Source organism: Episyrphus balteatus, chromosome 1 (genome assembly GCF_945859705.1).
Source record: "Episyrphus balteatus chromosome 1, idEpiBalt1.1, whole genome shotgun sequence".
NCBI lineage: Eukaryota > Metazoa > Arthropoda > Insecta > Diptera > Syrphidae > Episyrphus > Episyrphus balteatus.
Window position 1 is genome coordinate 44,970,526 of NC_079134.1, and position 21,216 is coordinate 44,991,741.

At 30.5% G+C, this 21,216-nt stretch overlaps 1 long non-coding RNA gene across 1 annotated transcript; it reads right to left on the reverse strand.

Moving 5' to 3' along the window:
* Window positions 1–18,121: 18,121 nt before the first annotated feature.
* LOC129905921 (uncharacterized) lies at window positions 18,122–18,790 on the reverse strand. Its single transcript, XR_008770674.1, has 3 exons — window positions 18,659–18,790; window positions 18,436–18,606; window positions 18,122–18,248 (listed from the first exon to the last, which is right to left on the reverse strand). It is a non-coding gene; the product is annotated as an uncharacterized LOC129905921 (long non-coding RNA).
* Window positions 18,791–21,216: the final 2,426 nt, after the last annotated feature.

Sequence of the window (21,216 nt, forward strand, 5' to 3'; positions counted from 1 at the left end):
GGAGTGCCGAGTTTGGTTTCCACAGAAATGATTGAACAGTTAGCCCGATCATCCTAGACGAAATTTCACTATATATCAAAGTTAATTTAAGTACAAGATTTTTTGATGCAGTTAGGTTCCTTTGATGGAGTAGAATATGAAACCACAGTTTTACACCAAAATTTGATATGGCGTATTCCCGAAAATGACCTCTGAACCCTAGGAAGTTCGAAAAAGTGATTTCAGTCGAATTTAACAGACATTTTATCAAAGTTAATGGAAGTACACGATTTTTTGATGCAGTTAGGTTCCTTTGATGGAGGAGAATATAAAATCACAGTTTTACACCAAAATTTGATATGGCGTATCCCCGAAAATGACCTCTAAACCCTAGGAAGTTCGAAAGTCATTAAAAGAAGTTCATGAAGGCAAATCAATCAGGGCAGATTCTGCATTGCAAAAGCCAACAACAAAGCAATAATTCCGAGCTGATCAGCTAAAGGATAGGCTGGTTGTGATTGGATTCGAGGATTTTTAAAAAGAAATTTAACAATAAGCCTGCGAAGACCAGAAGCAACTTTGTATGTTGTCCAGAGCAACAAGTTTCCATAAAAAAAATGTTTTTTTTATTTTTTTACTAATTTAAAAGAAGTCCATGAAAAGTTTAATTTCGAACCCCAGAACATTATAACTGCGACGAAACTGGATGCACAACTGTTCAGAAATGCCCGAAGGTCTTAGAAGCAACAAAAAAAATCATCAGGTTGGAGGTTGGACAGCAATCCAGGGAAGACTGTGAAAATTTACCGACAGATCGACCAAATATGCAAACACAACTTCCTGAAGTCATCAATCCAGTTCCAGTAGAAGTCCAAAACGAAGTTTGCAGTTTTAAAACATATTTCCTTGGATTAGTTCAAGCAGAAAGAAGACGACAAATAATTCTATTAGAATCTTTGAAAGTCAGTTGCGATTCGGAGAGAAAATAAACAAAAAAAAAATTATAAGGATAACGAAAAACATAATAGTTTCTGGGAAATCTGAAAAATATGCTATAGCCAACATACAAAATGAAAGATGTGTTGAAAAAACTACAATTGAAAATGAAATCGAATTGTACTTGAGGACTGTTCACCAAGATCGGACGGTACTTTACAAGTTGTGTTCAACAGATTGATACCAAACAATTCCCCAATTTGAAAACTTTTGCTTAAATCTACCTCTCTTTTCCTGGCATAAGTGTTTATAGTGAGAGACTAATGAAGCAGGAACTGTCTACGAAGATAGACGTAACCGTTTGCTAATTTCTACCAAAGAATGCCTTTAGTCGATTTTAAATTCTATAATTACAATGTTTTAATAAAATTTGGTAAGATAATTAATGTAATTCGGCCGAGTACCGAATATAAAAAGGAAATAAGCGGCTTCATTACTCGATATGCTCTTATACCTCAAGATGAGAATTCCGGATGTCAATATTCAAATTATCTAATAATGTGCCCATATCAAGTTCGTCCCCAAGAAACTCATCGAGAAATTCTCCAAAATTCGGACCAAAAAAAGGATCTGACAAAGACGAGACCATATTAACATTCATTCAATCGTCTTGGATTACCCATTTTTCCTATGTACTATTAAAAACTTCAAAATATACTTAGGTATAAGAAAAATAATAGGTAGTATTTGATAACTTACTTGGCATATATTCTTGAAACTTGAATGCAACAAAATTTAATCATAACAAAAAAGGACCTTCCTTCGTTCAAAGAAATTTCCAATATTTCCTGGCTCAAAATCATAAACTTACTTTTCTAATTAAATTCTATAGTATTCACAAAAACCCATTAAAGATTCTTCTTCAATCAATATAATATCAAAAAATCTCTTAAATTTCCGTCTAGAAATAGTTCGATCAATTCTAAAAGAACAAATAAAATTTTCCTTATTTTTTGTTGTGAATGAATTTAAAATAGAAACTTTACATAATACTTCCTTTTTGTTTACAAAAATTTTCAATCGTATTATTCATATTTGATTTGGTTTTATTATGCAATATGTGCTTACATTGTATATACACATGTAAAAATTGAAAAACCCATTATGAATGGATGTACAAACAAAAAGATTAAAAGAAATTTTACGTAAGGATACTTTGAGGTGCGATGAATTCTATGTAACGATGATGTACTTGTAAGGAATTTCACTCATCAAATTCTGATGAAAATTCACAATTAACATTATGCACAGTGTGCATTGCACACACAAAGGAATGATGTTGGAACTTTCATTAATATTGTTTCTATTACTAAAAGTCTGACCGAAATTTACCCAACGATAAAGTAACCATATATGATTACAGGGTGTTTTTTACTTGACAATAAATTACAATTAGTTTTTTTTCCAGAAATTTGTTCTTATTTAAGAATGTCCAATACTGTTTAAGCCAAAATGCGGGACAAAATGAAAAAAAACTTAAAAACGCTTTGATTTTAAAGATGCCAAATTAAAGCTGCAAAAGCATTTAGATGGAAAGTCGTTGTTGAAGGTAAAATTACCTTAATTTTGCCAATATTAAATGCTTTACCTTTTTGCAATGGCAATATTGAAAAGCTTGGAGGGGTTTATTAGGAAACAAATATCTTTTAAATAAATACATATTATGACGCTTTTGACATCACAGCATTTTGGCTACCTTTTATTACTTTTTTATTAATGTTTTTGTTATGTTCTGAAGAGAATTTACTATTAATTTTATTTTTTTTATTTATCTTTTTTTTAATAATCCTTGTTCTAATAAAATATACAAATCTACTGAAATAAAATTGAATCTACTGTTTTTTTCTTTTTTGTTTGTCTACTGCGGAATTTTTTTTCGAACACTGGCAACGCTGGCTGACGCACTCGTCCAATAAACAGGAATTAAAGGTGACAGCTTTGGATTTATATCCATTGTATGGACGAGATCCTGCGGGTTTTGTCCACCATAATACTGGCTCGGGGGAGTAAGGCACTGGAAAAATGCGCAACCTTATTGCGATTGTCAATATTTTGAATTGATAGTTGATAAAGTTGACACAGCAAAGCGGTTATCCAAGAAATTTCATAAATTTGAACAACCAATCGGCTTATACGCCAAAAATTCGTATGAATTAATCGATCGAACAAGAAATATCATCCATACCAGAAGACTACATTCAAGCATCTATTGACATCGACAATATGTATAACAATATACCAGTTATAGAAGCTGAAAAATCGATTGCAAATTGGCCTTAAAGTCTAAATACGCTTGATGTTTTAAAGGTAATTGAATACATGCATCTAGTACATCTATGTTTCTCAAAAAATTATATAAAATTTAATAATAATGTGTATGAACCAATAAGTGGTTTAGCCATTTAGCAATGGGTAACCCTCTTGCCGCTTTTGCTGCTAATTGAAACACATGATTTATTTTGAAAACCATTTTTTCTGACTTTCCAATATTATAATTAAGATATTTAGATGACACTCACATAATAATTTATAAAGACAAACTAAAAATTTTTCAAAGTTTCTTAAATAACGTAGTGCCGGAAATTATAAAATTTACACTTAAAAACGAAAATGAATTTTGTTTACCATTTTTAGATTTTATGGTAAAAAGAAATGAAAATCTCTTTCTACCTCTTTTATTAAAACTCATACAGTTTCTCAACGTAGTTTTTACGTATAATTAATTTGAAATTAAAATTTCGAAACTCAATTTTTAAAGGTTTTGATCATTAAGAATGATGTTTGCTGTCATAAATTTTAATAATATTGATAAAAATTACTGTAACACTGGCCCATTACTTAATCAAATGAGATTCAAAGTGCAAAATTTAAAGATTTATCAATTTACCAAATTGATAATTGACAATCGCAAACGGGGTGGCGGTACTTTGTATCGATGAGGGCGACAGTATATTCGAGGGACTCTTCACTAAAAAGTACAATCCTCCACTGCGCGTTTGTTTTGGTTGATGCTCGATAGCGTGCGTAAGCTAACCGAGCTCTTTTATGGCTGGCAGTCAACATCGGGGATGCCTTGGGAGCAAACCAACTTCGCGAAAACGATTGATCACCTTTTATTGCGAAATTGTTGTAGGTTGACGTTGTTGTAGACGCTGCCGTTATTGTCGCTGGATGGTGCTTGCGGGCGCAAATGGCTCTCTTCGGGCCATTCTAACCATTGTTCTGTCGTCTCGTACAGATGTTATTCTGGTTCCACCTTGCCTCGACCTCTGGCAATTATTATCGGTTTTTCGAAACCTTCTGAAGGCTCGGGATATAACAGAGATGGATACGCCCAAATAAGCTCCAAGTTCTCGGGAAACTTCAATTTCACTAAAGTAAAAGCTTTGCAAATTTAACTTAATTTAAATCTTAAGTGTTTTATTTTTAATTAAGGAACATGAACTTGCCACGTTGTAATCGCTTATTAAAAGGCTGGTTTTTTAATTTGTTTTCCAAAGTTTGGTGAAAAATATTCATTACAAAATTGGCTTATGCAAACCAAGCTCACATGAAAAATGAAAACGGATATGGCCGCCATTACCGAATTGGGTGTACCAAATTATAGGGAAATTAGATGTGTCCGATTAAAGAGGTTAGATAATGACGAAAACAAGTGTTTGGACACATGTAAGCTCTCTATCCTCTTTCAAACTTAACCCTCTACCGCATACCAACCCATATATGGTTTATCGATTTCATATCGATTTATTTCCGTTATATTGCACCAAATGTCAAAAAGAAAAAACTATAGTAAAACTACGTCTATTTTTTTATAATAAATCGGTTTTTATTATCAGTAAGAGAGTCGTGATTCTGAAATAAACTCATTGTTTCAAGAGCATGTGTAAAGTGCAAATCAGTGAATAAAAGTGTGTACTTTTCCGGTGTTTTTTCATAATAAACAAGTAAGTTGCATCCAATTAAAAATAAGTTTCGTATATATTTATTATACTTTTATATGTTTACGAAGTTTGTTTTTTGTTTTTATAATAATTTTTGTCTTTTTTTGGCATTTGTTCCAAAACACCATATATGGGTTATCATGCGTTGGCGACATACATTACTGATTTTTGTATGTAAATGCTATAACTCGTGATGGCTTTCGAAGTGATGATGATCTAGCTTCAGATTCTGGCTCTTTTTAACATCAAACAAGCCATCTCCGAGCACTTATATGCAAATCTTGATAACCTACAATGTCACGAAAAAGAAGACGACCTTCAACTTTGGTAGGTGATCAAAGCAGAGATGGAAAAAAACAAATGGGAGGGAGTTATACAAGTCACGGAAGTCCATCCCCATCTTATCCCGAAATTTCAATTCACTCACAACATCAACCAAGGGCAAAAGTCGTTGAATTCAGTGCGAACTGGAAAAATCGACCATATCCCTGAATAGGAAAAAAAACGCCAAAATATGTAAAATTTACGGAACGAAGACGTACACAATGTGTAGAAAATGGAATGTGTTCTTCTGCTTCAATGATAAAACAAAGAGTTTGAATAAATTCCATGAATAAGAAAAGTCCATTGTAATAAAAACATACTTTTCAAAACATACCTTGAATGCATACTAAACCATATATGGGTTATTAATTTTCTGCAGGAAATCGCCTTACTGCATACTAACCCATATATGTATGGTTTATGTTTCTAAAAATGTATATATATGTAAAAAAATAAAAATTTCTATGTAATACCTTTTCTCAACCCCTAATAAAACTAAAAAATTGTAAAAAAAATTTTTATATCACTTCGTTCATAATTCATGCAGTAGAGGGTTAAGAGGGGTTCGTTTAATTTTCTTAGAAACACACAAAATTGGTATTGACGAAAATAAGGAAACTTCAAAATTGCCCAGATAAATAAAGATTGTAAGACTCTAAAGAGAAAAGCTTCATGAATGTGAAGCCCCTTTAACGAGAAAACAAATAAAAAAAAATAATAAAAAAAAAAAATGTTTTAAATGTTGTAAAAATGATTCCATACTTTGTGTTTTGTAATGAAAAACATAAGTCTACACTAATGCCCAACAATTTCCGATTTCACCCTAACTTTACATTCAGCAATTAAAATTCTAAATTTACTCTCGCTCTCAACAAACATTGTAAAATAACGTAACTTTTTTATCATTATTTTTGCATTCCTTTTGTTATTCATATTCTTACATGCTAAGTCTAATGTCTAACTTTTAAACAGAAAATTCTCTCTTTTGCATTTTGACACCACAGAGTACACATTGTGGACATTGGTAACAAAACATAATTTGTACAATACATTAGGTACATTGAATTACATATAATATTGAATATTAAATAACATTTATACCTAAATTAACTAAACTTCTTTTTTGGCAAAGACATTTTTTACAAAATTAAACATTACAATACAGTCCACAAACAAACAAACAAAAAAAAACTTTTAATCCAATACACTTTGTATAGAAAAGTTTGAAGACTGAGAACAGAAAAATCGGCTTAACGGATTAAAATGAAACTTGTCACCAGAGATACCCAAAAGAGATGAGAAACTTCTGACGTCATATGGGTACAAGCTGCTTTAGACATTTTTGGATAAGTATGCGTGAAAAAATATACATTTTTGGCTAAGTATGCGTGAAAAATCGTACATTTTTGATTAGGTGTGCGTAAAAACACCGTGGCTACACTATGTGTGTTTTTCACATTTATTCACGAATACAAAAGAGATTACAACAACACGAAATAAACAAATGGGTTTTGGGGGGTAAAACGTACGAAAGTTTCCCATCTCCTTTGGGTATCTCTGCTTGTCACAGTTATTATTAGATTATTAAGCTTGCATAATTCAGCCTCAGATCAATCAATCAATCAATCGCTATTATTTTTAACATAGCGGTACATTTTCTAAAACAACGTAAAAAGCCTTTGTTTTAGTATGTTTTTAAAATTAATGTTAAAAATACAAAAAAAAAAAAACAAAAAACTTTTAAAGTTAACTTAATTTCTTTATTGAAAATTTGATGCAGTTTTCAAAACTGCCCTTAGTTTTTTTGTACATCAACACGTTTCTGAGATATTGAGGTTCAAAGTCAAAAGTACCATTTTTCATTTGAAGACTGATATTGATATAAAAAAAATCGTACAAAGAAAAAAAAAAAGGAATTTGAAAGCTTAAAAAATTGCCTAACTGAAATTTAACATTTTTAAAGAAAAAAAATGTTCTCACTCTTTTTCAGACTAAAAATCAAAGTAAAAATTTTGTATTTTTTTGGTCTTGAGGTACTTTTAATGATTGCGTAGCAACTGAGCATTAATTTTTTCTGTGTTATAAATGTTCATCATCCATAAATTTTGCTAGAATTGTTTTTGCTAACTTTGTGTTGTCTAACTTTTTAGCAGGTTCTTTTTGGCTTGCATTGTTGTTTGCAGAACGTTTAATTTAATAGTATGTGGAATTTTTCCTCTGATTTTGGTAAAATCTTGTCGAAAGAAAAGAATTAATTATTTTGCTAAATCTTATCTTTTATTTGTTCTTCTTTTTTACTGACAAATCTCTGGCTGAGAATTATAGGGTTGTACATATGTCAACTCACCTAAGTTTTGAGAAAATCGATTTCAAAGTTTTTTAAGGCTGGTTTTTGGATAAAATAGTTACATAGCAGTAAAGTATTGATGCAATCTTGTAAAGGACCCTAAAAAAATCATAAAAACATGAAAAAAACATTAATTTCACCACAAAAAAGGATTCTATGAGCATTTTTAAAAAATGACATAGAACCTTTTCATGAAAAAATTTGTAAAAAAAATTCGAAAAAGGTTCTATGTTCAACCTTATAGTAGGGTTGCCAGGCGTCCGGGTTTTCCCGGACATGTACTTTTTTTTGGCTGTGTGGGGGACGTCCGGGATAGTTTCTATCAATTGTCCGGGATTGTACTATTTTCTAGCCTTTAAGTATCTCACTACTTGTATGCTACTCTTAATTCATTTAGCCCTAATTTTTTAATCGTCAGTTAGACTATCATAAGAATAAATGTCAATATAAAAAAAACTTTTATTCCTAGGAATAAGCTCTGAGGTTTATCTGACTATTGAAAAATTGGCCCTTATTATTCAAAAAACGAATCGAGTTCATTAAAAGGGAGGCGTTTTTATTTTGGTTTATTATCTGCTCAATTCTGTTTTGTATTCTGTTCAATATAATCAAAATTCAAAAATATAGAATATGGCAAAATTTTAAACGATTAAGGAAAATATAAAGCCACTTAAGTAAGTTGCTAAGTCAAAAAGACCATTTCTTTACTTAGTAACTTACTAAAAATTTTATTTGCATTTAACTAAATCGTTTAAAATTTTGCGCAATTGGTTTTCAATGGAATTTAAAAAATTTTTTTAACTGGAATTGCATTGCAACTTTTGTAGTAATATAGCTCAAATGTTTATTATAATACTATATCGAGAAGGCCAAACTTTGTCTCACAGTTTTTTTTTTTTTTTTTGTGAAAAAATAAGAAAAAAATGCTACGGGAACAAGGGTTAAAAATGTGATTTTTAGTTAAAAGGATTGTTCTGTTATTTTTTTTTATAAAATTATGCATTTTTTTTTTTTGTCCTAGTTTTGTACTCTTTTTTTTTTGTCCTTATTTGTCCGGGAAAGTCCGGGATTTTGCATCTCGATTACTAGTTTCGTCAAAATATATCTGGCAACCCTACCTTATAGTTATAAAAAGCTTACATGTAATAAATGCATTTTATATGAAAAAAGTGACTTCATCGTGAAATAGGCTTTGATTTAATTTAATTTTATTCAAGTTTTGCACAAAACAGTCAAAATCTATTTTAAATAACAGAACAAAATACCACAACACATCACTCGCCCAAGACTTACTCGCAACCCTTCATTTTTTTATACGGCTTCATCCAGAGTTAACTATGGAATTAATGAGCCTGTTAATATTATGTGCATGGACTTTAATCAATATTATCAAAACATAGATTTTAATTTATCAAAAAATATTTTAAAGACGAAACTATTGAATTGTTAATTATGATTTCTTAAATTTTTTAAAATAACTATTGTTACTATTTTAACAACTTAGACACGTAGTCTGTAGTTGAATAAATAAATAAATAAATCACGTTGTTGCATTTATAGAAAACAACAATTCCTACTTTTGTTGAATTAGGTACACAGAAAAAGACATGCTAAAAACATTTAGAATTTGTATTAAATCAATCGGATTTTTGCATGCTTTTTTGCCAGAAAGACAGTCGTCTTAAAACAATCATCTACGGTAGAAAATTTAAAGTTTGTTTAATCTTTTTATTTTAATAAGTACATAAAATTAATGAAAAATCATTTCAATCTTAGAAGGTATCTACACTTAAATTTTCTTAAGAAGAAAATTTTTATTAAAATGAAGTTCACTTTGATTTTAAAAATGTTTAAACAAATTTTACTTATTTTTATTAGAAATCTTATTAATTTAAGAGTATTGGATTTTAGAGGAGTATCATCTTGATTCTAAGTTGCTTATTTGTCTCCATGTATAACGTAAGTAAATTTGCTTCAAGTTAAAAAAAAAGTTTTATTCGATGAAACTATTAATAGAAATTAACTAATATAATTATAAAGATGAATAACGAAGAGTTCACTACGGTTAGAAGTAAAATCTTGACCTTTGAAAAAAAAAAAATACTCAATTTTCCAAATACCACTAAAAATTTGTTAATTTTTTTGTTTTTTGGGTACTAAGGTGACTTCTTTTATTTAAAGTTAAGGAATCTAAGTGTTTCTTTAACTTTTGGTTTATATATATACGAACTATGAAATTCCCAACCTCTATTATGAAAAAACAGTTTTCAAAAAATCACTTACAATTCTTGGCACACAAAAAACATTATTTTAATTTAATTATGATGCAAGAATATCTAGGTTATGAATTATTGCAAAAGTTAAGGTTGGATAGTACAAATTTTTTGGTTTAAAGAGTACAGAACGAGATACAACAATTCTTTGCTGTTAAGCAAAAGCCCGTCCGCTAACTTGATAGTCGATAGTCAAAAAAGACGAATTATGGAGCAAAATCGTCGTTTTTGATTGTCATTTATTGACTATCAAGTTAGCCGACTCCATCCCTGTTGTTCAATACCATCAAAAACATCAAAAGATCTTTTATTTTTACTTTAGTTAGAAAAAAGATCATTTCCATAAGATTTCATTTTGAAAAATTTGCGTAAAATAGTTCTATGTAACTTAAATCAATGTATTTTTTTGTTTGAAAAAATCAGTAAAAAGGTTCTATGTTGCAATTTGAATAACATAGAACCTTATTATATATTAATACATGTATGTGAAATCATGAAAGTTGTATATCTTTTTTACCTGTGCCGTCGCCATTCATTTTTTTCTAATTTTTTTTTTAATTTTATCTAAAAGCCGTTGAAATTACTAAAATTTTGCATTTTGTATGAAATACACCCTTATAATTCTCAGCCAGCGAAATGTCATTTGAATTAAAAAAAATGAACTCTTTTTTGCGAGAAGATGTCGCTTCTGTGTAAAAGCTTTTCACTTTTTGCTAAGCTTTTCATTTTTTGAAATTAAAAAAAAAAACAAAAAGGATTAGGAAATGCTGAATTTTATTCTTTCAAACACAAATTTTAAAGTAATTTTTTTACTTCTTGCAGAAATTAACTACTATTACCCTCAAATTAACGATTTCAAGTACGTAATTGGAGGCAGGAATTTAGAAATTGAGTTGTAGAGAAGGAGCTTAAGCAAAAACACTCCTCCTTGAATCTTCAATAGATACACTTACAAATGAAAGGAAGATACACTCTTCCAACTTGTTCAAAAATTCAAGTACCAATCAGAAACACCCTGTAGATGCACTCTTATTTAAAGTATGCAATCCATCGGTAAAGTAAATGTATTTGAAGTGTTTCCTTATGATAAAAAATACATACCTTAGTGCTGCACCAGCCAGCTCTCCGTTAAGGACTTATATACTTATCATTCAACTTGCCCCAGACTTTCCATGATACCTACATACTCGTCTCTTATAACATACCTTTGTAAAGTAGACGGTATTCATTGCCTTTTACATCGAAGCCAAACTATTGACCCAACTTATAAAGGTAGACAAAGTAACTGTATGTTATGGTCATGATTTTAAGTGAACAACAAGGACACTTTTGAGGATATATAATTTTGCTCTTATAAAAGCAATTTAGTAATTTCGGTTTGGCGAGGTTATGGTGATATCATGTAAAGAAAGATTCGTGAAGAGGGAGACTTAGAGAATGTCGTTTTTGACTTAGATAAAATACATACAAAGAAGAACCTTTGATGAATTTCACCCAACTTGAATTAGTCGGATATCTTTGAGGAATTTATTAACAATACATCCTGGAATGAGATGATGTATCCTTTCTCTTTACTTTCTACTTAGCTAGCATATCTACCATCGAACGTAGGTAAGTATACCTTTTATATACTACAAAAGTGGTATTTCACTTTGCGCTAGCATAAAATATGGCAAAAGAGGATTTTCTTTGTTTTACATTTTGAAAAAGCTTTTTGAAGTGGCCTTCAGGGTTTCGAAAGGGGAAATTCAATGGAATTCCTCCACACAGAGACAGAGAGAGAGAGACTTTTTATTTGAATATAAACCTAAAGAATTATGAAATTAACTCGAATGGATTTATTTGAAAATGCCTTCTAGATAAAGCAGGAAGTCCGACAAATGCACTCTTGTTGTAAAATAATGTCGCTTTAGGCTAATGCAGAAAACAGGATTTCAATTGCAGAGGAGAAAATATTTGTAGTCCAAATAGAAGAGAGAAATAAATGATGATATTATGAACAATTAAAATGGAACTTTAGCTTTAAAATGATTCAATTTAAATCAAATATTTTAGAAGGACTTTTTGTTCTTTCACAGATTTTCTTGTTTTTATTATTTTTATGAAAAAAACTTTTTCCAAAACAGAAATAAATATCGTTGATTACATCATTAATACATCAATATTTTTTTCCATGGAAAGCAGTGATACAAATTTTACAATGATGGAAAAATGTAAGGGTCAAACATTTTTTTCATAACGACAGTAACGACTTCGAAAGCAAGGATCAAATACACTTTTTTTAATGTTAATATGCAAGGATGAACAGTTCTCACTTCTCAGTTGTGCAACAAATTTCGGAGAAATAATAGGTATACTGTTTCAATACAAAATTGACTGCAAAACTGACTTCTCTGTGGAGCAATCTTCCCAAAAGTAGTGTTAAAGTAGCGTAGAATTTAAAGGTTAAATTGAAAACAGCTAATAAATACATATTTCAAGAAACGTGTTTGTATATTATTTTCTTTAAAAAAAAAATTTGAAAAAAATTTCTAGTTACAAAAAATTTTACTAAAAAGTAAAAAATGGCGCCCAAAGTATAAGGCACTTGTCTTAGATTTTTGTAGTCTTAGTTTCAGTTCGTTTATGTAGTGAAGTTTCAAACTTACTGTGAATTTTTGAGCCTCGTAACTCTGCACTAGGAAAGTCCCAGAGACATAACTAGATGTATCGCGACGAGTACTTGAAAATTCACAGTGACTGCGGTTAGTGTTTGTTTGCCTTAATCTCTTGTTGCTGCATACTCTCTGAAAACACGTAAGTCTGCACCAGGAAGATCTCAGATGTACCTAGGTGTATCGCGATGTTGTTTTTCATGAACTTGCAGTAGCAACAGATAACGTAATTCGTATGGTTTTTCCCTAATCCTATCCTTATACATTTTTACTTTTCAATTTCTAATTTTCAATTTTCTTATCCTATAGTCATGTGAATTCCTACTTGAAAGTGATGATAGTTTTTGACGTGCAGTCTGACTTCATCCTTCCCACATTGTTTGTCGAGTTTTTACTAATCGTCTCATGTCTTCTAGACAAGGTCCCTGAGACAGTCTAGGATTGCGGGAACGATTAGGAAAAACTTTGTAATGTGATTTGTTAGTGTTTCTTATAGAGTTCTGGTCCAATATTATTGTCATCTCAAGGGATTATAGTTCGTCTGTCTGAAGTCCTTTTTTTTAAGTGATGTCGTAAGTAGGATCGTACCATCTCGCTAGCAAAGCTACCTGAAGCACCCTGTATGCTTATAAAATAAAACCCTAAAATATTCTACGTATACCTAAAGTAAATTCTGTTAAAGATTGAAAAATTATTATCTTTTGTTAAAAACTAAACTTATGTTACGGTTAGTTCAAATTATTTAACCATACACTACTTTTGAATGGGGATTTTAAAGGTTTCAAAATTCCTTAAATTATACTTATAGAGTAATACAGTTTGTAGAAAAATAAACTAAAATACATGTAAATATAAATACATATACAAACACAAAATCTCGATTTTCGTTATTTAGATTTACTGTTTTCGTTTTCTTAATTTATTCTTTCTTTGTTTGTTTTGTTGAAAATTTACTTGATAGTAAAAGTTTCTTTTTGATAAAAGGGATTTAAAGACTATAAGAAAAAAAAAATTCTTCGATAAGTTTCTGCGGAAAAATTGGATTTTTTTTATGAAAAAAAAATAAATTTTCAACTTTTCTTTTCTAGAAACTAAAAACATAGTGTTAGTTTTGATTTCAAGTTTCAAAAACTTGAAGTTTTCGATAACTTGTTTTCGTTTTCATTCTTCGTTATTTAAGTGCAAATATTTCGTTTTCAGTTTAGTTAAGTTAATTTTCTAGTTAAGTTAATCTTTAATTCAGTTTTTTTTTCGATAATATTTAAATTCTGATTTTAGAGAATTTGAAAATAATCAGGAAAGAATGGTGGACGATCCACTAGTGTGGGCTCATGATTTAGAGCGGGTCAAAAAATTCAAAGATAATCCAAGCCGAGAAACTTTTGAGTTTATGGTCTCAAATCCAGAAAAAAAACCATATGAGGAACTGCTCATTTTTCATTTAATCGTGAAAGTCACCTTGGAGGCTTTCCCGACGCCACCTCATCTGACAACAGCCAATGCTCATTTCAGTAATATAGAGGGTCAACGCAAATATTATAATTTTGCAATAATAAGGGGCCTATATTGCATACCATTGGGTGCTTCATCAGTCACGGCCGAGGAGGATGATCTCATTAGCGTCAGCACCACGAACACAGGCATACGACTTGCCTATCAATTGAACATCGAAAAAATAAGCCCAATACTGAACAAATGCCACTCTGGCATAGAGGGCAAGCGGCCTATCGATAAGAGGGGCATACCGGTATCAAGCGAAACGGTGGATAAAATTTCACTTCACGATTCAACGGCGTGCACATCGCTTGAGCCCATTTGTGCTGGGAGTTCCGGCTCGTCTAACATCCTGAAATACTTTTATTGTTCTATTTTCGACATAAGCGAAAAAGAAGCCGTAGCCAACGACAATAAATACCACCTTTACACCCTATTTTCAGCATCGTTCTTGTGCCACAGCGGAGGTCACTTATTTAACGAGACTTTGAACATCTTTTATTCAGCTCGAGGCGACCACCAATCAGATGACAAACACATTTGGTGGTTGTACAACCACTTGCCATTCGCTAGAGAAGCGATTGACCAAGCCTTCGAGGAATTACTCGTCTATTCAAAGACAAGCATGCTCTACAACGGGTTTGAAAACGAATGAGATACCCATATCTGAATATTAAAATAATAGAATTCATCACATATCTAGTCGAATAAATTGTGATTTTTTCCTGTATGGTGATAATTGCACTTTAAAACTATAAAATTGTTCACTGTGTCATTTCCGCTGTCTAGTTACTTACAATAGATCTTGTATACCATTTGTACTATTAAAAAGATAAATAAATCAATAAATAAATAAATCAAAAAAATAATAATTTCTTATTCATTTTCGTATAATTTAAGCGTTTTTCAAGAGAAAAATCACTTTAAGTTTTCAAAAAAATCATATAAATTAGGAATTTGTTTTTAGTGATAGTTTTTTTGATATAGGTACAATTAGTTTTTTTTTGTTACACAAATTGTTTTTTTTCGAAAAGTTTTTTTTGAGAAAAATAAAATTAATTAAAACAAATTATTTTGATTGATTTAAATTAATTTTGTTTATTGAACATAAATTATAGTTATTTATTTACTTTTTCTTTTTATATATTTTTTGAATTTCTTTTTTTTGAATCAAGTCAAAATAAGTTTTGAAAATACTTAATTTTTTTCAATATACTTTAATTTCGAGTTGATATAATGAAACTATTTATATTTCTGTTCATTCTTTTTTTGTTTACTTATTTACTATATATAATAACTTATGGCGTTTTTGAATTTCGTTTTCGTCGTAGTTCAAAAATAATTTCGAAAACGCATTTAATTTTCTAGGTTTTTCATAAGTTTTTCAAATTATAATATATATATTTAAGTTTTTCAATCGTTTTTCTGTTAATTTATTATTCATATTCATTTCTTTATTTAATTTTGATGTTTAAATTTCGTTGTTTTTTTTTTGTTCAATAATTATTTCATATTTTTTTCATTTAAACTTTTGTTATCCATTATAATTGTGTTTGTTCATTTCGTTTTCATTAAACGTTTTTCTATTTTTGTTGTTAATTTATTATAACTACTGTATTAAGATTTTTTTTTCGTTACTTAATTTTTTTTGTTTACCGTTACATTTTTCGTTATAATTTTCACGAATCTTGAAAATTTGTAATAAGAGAAGAGTCAACCAACTAAAATCCGAAACGCCCTGTTTCAAAAACTATTTTTCCCAAAAATTCGAATGTAATGGCCAAAATTTGATGTTTTATGGTGTACTTTATTAAATGCATGCTTAAAAATAGTTTTAATAAATATGATTTAAAATCATGAAAATATAAAACCAGCATAAAAGTGTTCATATATGCGTTTCGCCCCGATGTAATGGTTGGGCTCATCAGAAGATGACCATTACACCTTGTCTTGACGCATATTTTCCCGAATAAATCGAGATTCCATATATAATTCGCAGTTGCTCTATGTAGCTCGGATTATATGGAATCTCGATTTATTCGGGAAAATTTTCTTATGAGAATATTCCCCGGAATATTCGAGTAAAAAAAAAAAAAGGTCGCCTGTGGTTATGTTTCTGGCTGTAAGCCTTTGAACCAATGGGATTTAAGGAGTTTTCTAAAGCTAAAGGTATAAATAAACATCAAAAAAATATTCCATCGATTAACCTTATTTTATTTTCAGGCATAAATTGATGAAATGGATGGGCCACAAGATCCCCGGGGCACGTGTTGGGAATTTCGCAACATCAGGAACCAAAAAGAACCATCGATTAGTTGCTGAAGGATATCGGTGTTTAAACCGAGCACCGACTTCTAAATGTTCTTGCCCGGTGAAAATGGGAATTCTTGCCTGGTGAAAACTGGTTTTTGGCTCTAATGAAACTCAAATCCATGTGGAATAATTTTGGGTGCCGAAAAATTTTTTTTTAGCTAGGTACAATTTAAGAATTTGTTGAGCTAAATTTTTGTCCGTGGGGAGCAACCTATGATATAAACCGGGCTTAATTAAGGCTTGGCAGTTTCCTTCATAAAAAAAAACTCATTTGACGCCGCTATAACTGTTCAGGTAAGTGCTGTTATTTCATTCTATTAGCTTTAATTATAATAATTTTTCAAAGGATTCAAGGTCAGCTTATTTTAACATGGGAAATCATAATCGCAGCACAAGAAGCGAAACCCTATCTACGTTGCAGAAGTGGAGAGAAAAACCGGTGAGTGATAAATTATAAGTTTTATTTTAATTAATTATAAGAACTGGCCTGACATTTAACGGTCCTGCATTTGATTCATAATTTAAGGTTCAAAAGTAGCTAACAAAAAAATTTAAAAACAATTAGCACAAATCATGCTTAAATACAATGGTACAAGAAAATAAATAATAAAAACACCAAGTTAGAATCAATGATCTTAAAGTAAATATTACAGATTTGATTATTTTAAAGTATTAATCTAAACTTAAATTAATTATCACAGATTATACACAGATTACTGTCCGTAACAGAATATAGATAAGTTATAGATTAATTTTTGCTGCGTCTAGTGTTTTCCAAAGTGACGCCAAAGGAATTCAATTCTTCATTTGCTTTGCAATAAAATGACTTTTAAATTGTCTTCTGCAAATCCATCTTCATCCTCAAACAAAGAATCAATCATTTTCGAAAACAATCAGCATGCAAGAAATATTACTGAAAAGTTAAAGATTTTCTTGGCTGATCAAGATTCCAACAAAATTCGAACTCATAAAATGATCTTGTCAGCTTTTAGTGAGTATTTTTTGGAAATATTTCAAAATATCACCACGACTTCGAAGACCAACCAAGTAAATATAAAAGAAATCGAAGCTTTGGCTCTAAGGATGATTTCATTGATTACATGTATTTGGGTTCGATTGAACTGAATGTGGAAAAGATTGATACTATTTTGAGAGGTGTAGCTTTTCTTAAAATAAAATATTAAGTTGATGGGTGCTGTGATTTTGGGAGCGGGTCATTATTCTGCTTGTCAAAATTCTGTTCGACAAAATTCCGTGGGGTCAAAAAACTGATAATGCATTAAGTCATTAAACTGTAAATACAAAATTCTGTACGTCGAAATACCGACTTGTAAAATTCTGTACGGCAAAATTCTGTATTTTCAATACAGTATTTCCTTTGATAAAAAAACATATAAAACCACAGGGCTATTCTGGGCAACCTCACTTATGTCTCACAAGTCACAATAACCTCATAACTCGAGTTAAACTCGATTTTGTGACTTTTTCGTATTCTAACGAAAACCTCACAGTCACAAGAACCTCATAAGGTGTGGTGAGTTTGATTTTGTGAGGTTTTTGGAATTCTGGCGTACCCTCACAATTTGTGAGCCTCATAAAAATTGTTAAAATTGTGATCTCCTTCAGAGCAGGTCACAAATCACAATTTACTGAAGTTTTCACATTGAGCACCTATTTCCATAAAACATTTTAAGAACAAAGTTAAGTTTTTTTTATTTGTGTTTTAACAAAAAAAAAAAAATGGAATTAAATCTTGTTTTGGTACATCTTCTTGAAGAACTTTCATCCGAGAGTCTATGGGGCTGTCATTCGGAGTGCCTCCATATCTCAAATAGTGTGTGTTTTGCCCACACACTTTCACACTTTATAGTTGGTGATTTCATCTTTGTTCGGGAAGACGACAAACATTCTCCGGAATATACAACTAAAAAAAAAAAAAAAAACACATTCATAGAACTCCAAAGAAAAATAACATTAGTTTATGGGTACATATCTTTGCATATGGAGAACTCATGATTTCGTGGATAACTTGGGGTTCAAGATCAAGAAAAAATAGAAAACCCCCAAATACAGTTCATTGATCTGAGCTGTTTTTAAGTTGAATATATTACGGAAGATGTTTTTTTTTCTCCATGTAATGTAACTTGTTTGATTAAATGAATTCATCAATTTGTTTTGTTTTTGATAGACGCTGAATAAGAGCATCCTTATCAGCAACTTCTGTGTAGTAGATTGAAAGGTACAGACTTCTTTCGGTCGATAAGTGGCTTCTTTCATTTACCCTATACAATTTTATTTGATTAGCAAATTTGATTAGAAAATATATTTTCTTACCATGTTTTAATTGTCTTTACTTTTATAGTTCGATGCATCCAAAATATGTGCAGATACATTTTTTTTATCGGACTTGTTTTGACAAATCAGCTGGCTGTCATAAAAAAAAACTCACCTCTTCGTGTGGTGAATTTGTTGTGAGGTTTCTTATGAGGTTTTTTGCGAAATTGTGAGAACCTCATAAGAAACCTCACAAAAAAACCTCACACAAAATTGTGGCTTGTGACCCTCATAACTCCAGAATAGCCCTGCTAGTTTTGAATATAATTGTGATGTTTTTATTGACAAAAAAGGTGTAATTTTATACAAACATAATTATAATCAAAGTAACAAAGTAAAAATAAATTCTTGAAACAAAAATAAAATTTTTCTTAAGATACAAAATTTATTTTACAAAATGCAAAATAAATATAAAATTAAAATTTTTGCAATGCGTTCTAAGTATGCAACATGGTTTAAATCATTTTTTTTTATAATAGTTTTTTTCGTTTTTTGAATGTGTTCCCCATTCTTTAGTCTTTCAATTTGGTATTTTGCATATAAAAGTTCGCTTTTTAAGCTACTTATAAATGTGTACAAACCGGCTTACCTTCGTCCTATTAAAGTTTTTTGTCGACGATGGCAGGCCTCTACACTATTTTGAAACTAAAAAAATAAACGATATCCAAACGCCTGTAACATATTATTATGATGCTCATATTTTTTCTATGAAATTATAATTTGATTGAGTAATTTTTTCAACACGTTAAAGACAGTTTTGTTTTTTTTTTTTTGTTTGTTTCCTTTAATTTTTTTTTTTTGTTTAAATAACATAGCCTTTCTTGGGATATTGTCTTTCACAAATATTTTTTTATTAATAAAAGCTTTGAAAGGGTAAATTCAGTTTTTGCGGTGGTAACGGGTACGATCAAAAACATCAAAAGTGCTGTACAAACGTCGGGATATCTTGAAGAAAAAGAAGCATTTTGAATTATTCAAAAATGAGCCAACTTCTTCAAATTCCTACCGCTTAATTTATTTCCAAATGCCGAACAGAAAGACACCAATTGCGTGGAAAAAGAACTCAAATTGTCTTCTGAAAATGTTTTGGAAAACTTTTCAGCTTTTCCTCCAGATTAATTTTTGATACCGCTTTTTCAAAGCTTCATAAATCTACTTTCCTACCAGTTTATGATGTATATCATAGGGTAAAATACAGTCACTCGAAAACGCTGTTTTGGATCATCCAGTCTTTCTTCCTCGACTAGCTCACCGAAGTGAATCTTCGCCTTTCGAAGCCTTTAATATAACCATATTAAAATAGATGAACGGAGCATTTTTCTCAGGATTTTTGTTTTTGTCTGAAGAATAACTTGGTTTAAACATTTTAAGACATCCTAAAATCATTTTTTCAATGCATGAACCGAAAAGCGAATTGCATTTCTGTTGCAGATTACAGCATCTTTCAGGACAAGATTAAAATTAATGCGAAGCGCAATGAAGGAAATGTTCATACGGAGCTAAGGCTGTAATTTGCTATTTAATCCTGAACAAACGCAGCTCATAACTGTAGGTCCATCCTTTGATCGAAATTATTTTTATTCAATGAATCAATCGCAAAACCTGATGCAGTTTTGTCTTTGACATTATTTTAATGAAGTAAATATTTCTTTGATCTGAAGATCGATTGCTTTTGTAAATGATTTTCACAATCCTAAAAACTTGGCTTAATTGATAAATTTTGATGAAATCTGGAGTTGTACCCAATATTATTGAATAAAATGGAGCATTTCTCAATAAATCATGAAAGATGTTATTATAAAGTTAGTTTCCTTATAGAGATATAGCTTCGTTCTGCCTCTTTGACTTAAATATTTAATGCAGGTCGCGCAAGTAATACTGTCAGAATAGGATTGTACTGAACGAGTATCGCCGATATTGACATCTAAGACTCGTTTTATTTAATAGACTACATTCTTTTCATCAAAATATGAAGCTCCTGTTTGGTAACAACCGAGATATATTTTTCGGAAAAACTTCGACAACTTTTTTTGTTCATGGAGAATGGTCTAACTAAAAATACGCTTTTTAGATGATTTGCTTTGCTTGCAAGGGTTTTTATATTCCTTACAATTCGATGGTAAAACTTAAATATGGAACTTGGTAGTAATTTTCGTTACTCAATCCTCTGTTACATCGATGTTCATCGGAAAAGAAGTGTCACCACTTTCATTCTCAAACCATAAATTGATCAAAAAAGGACAAAGGACAACAAAACGTCTAGTATTCTGTGTTTGATAAGGAAAAGTCTCATCAAACTTCAAATCTACCAAGCGCTATAATTTCTTCTTTGCATTTAATGCATCTGTACAAGTACATGTTCACCTACTGTTACTCCATAGATAACTTTAGATTCTTCGTTGGCCTTAAAATCCCAAAGAATTGCTTTGAATTTGAAAATATATGAAGGTATATGGGAAAATGAAATGCAATTTGAAACTTCCTTAGGACAACGAGAACGACATCAAGAGAGTTATGACAGAGGAAAAGATGACATTTTCATTTTAATCAATCCTTGG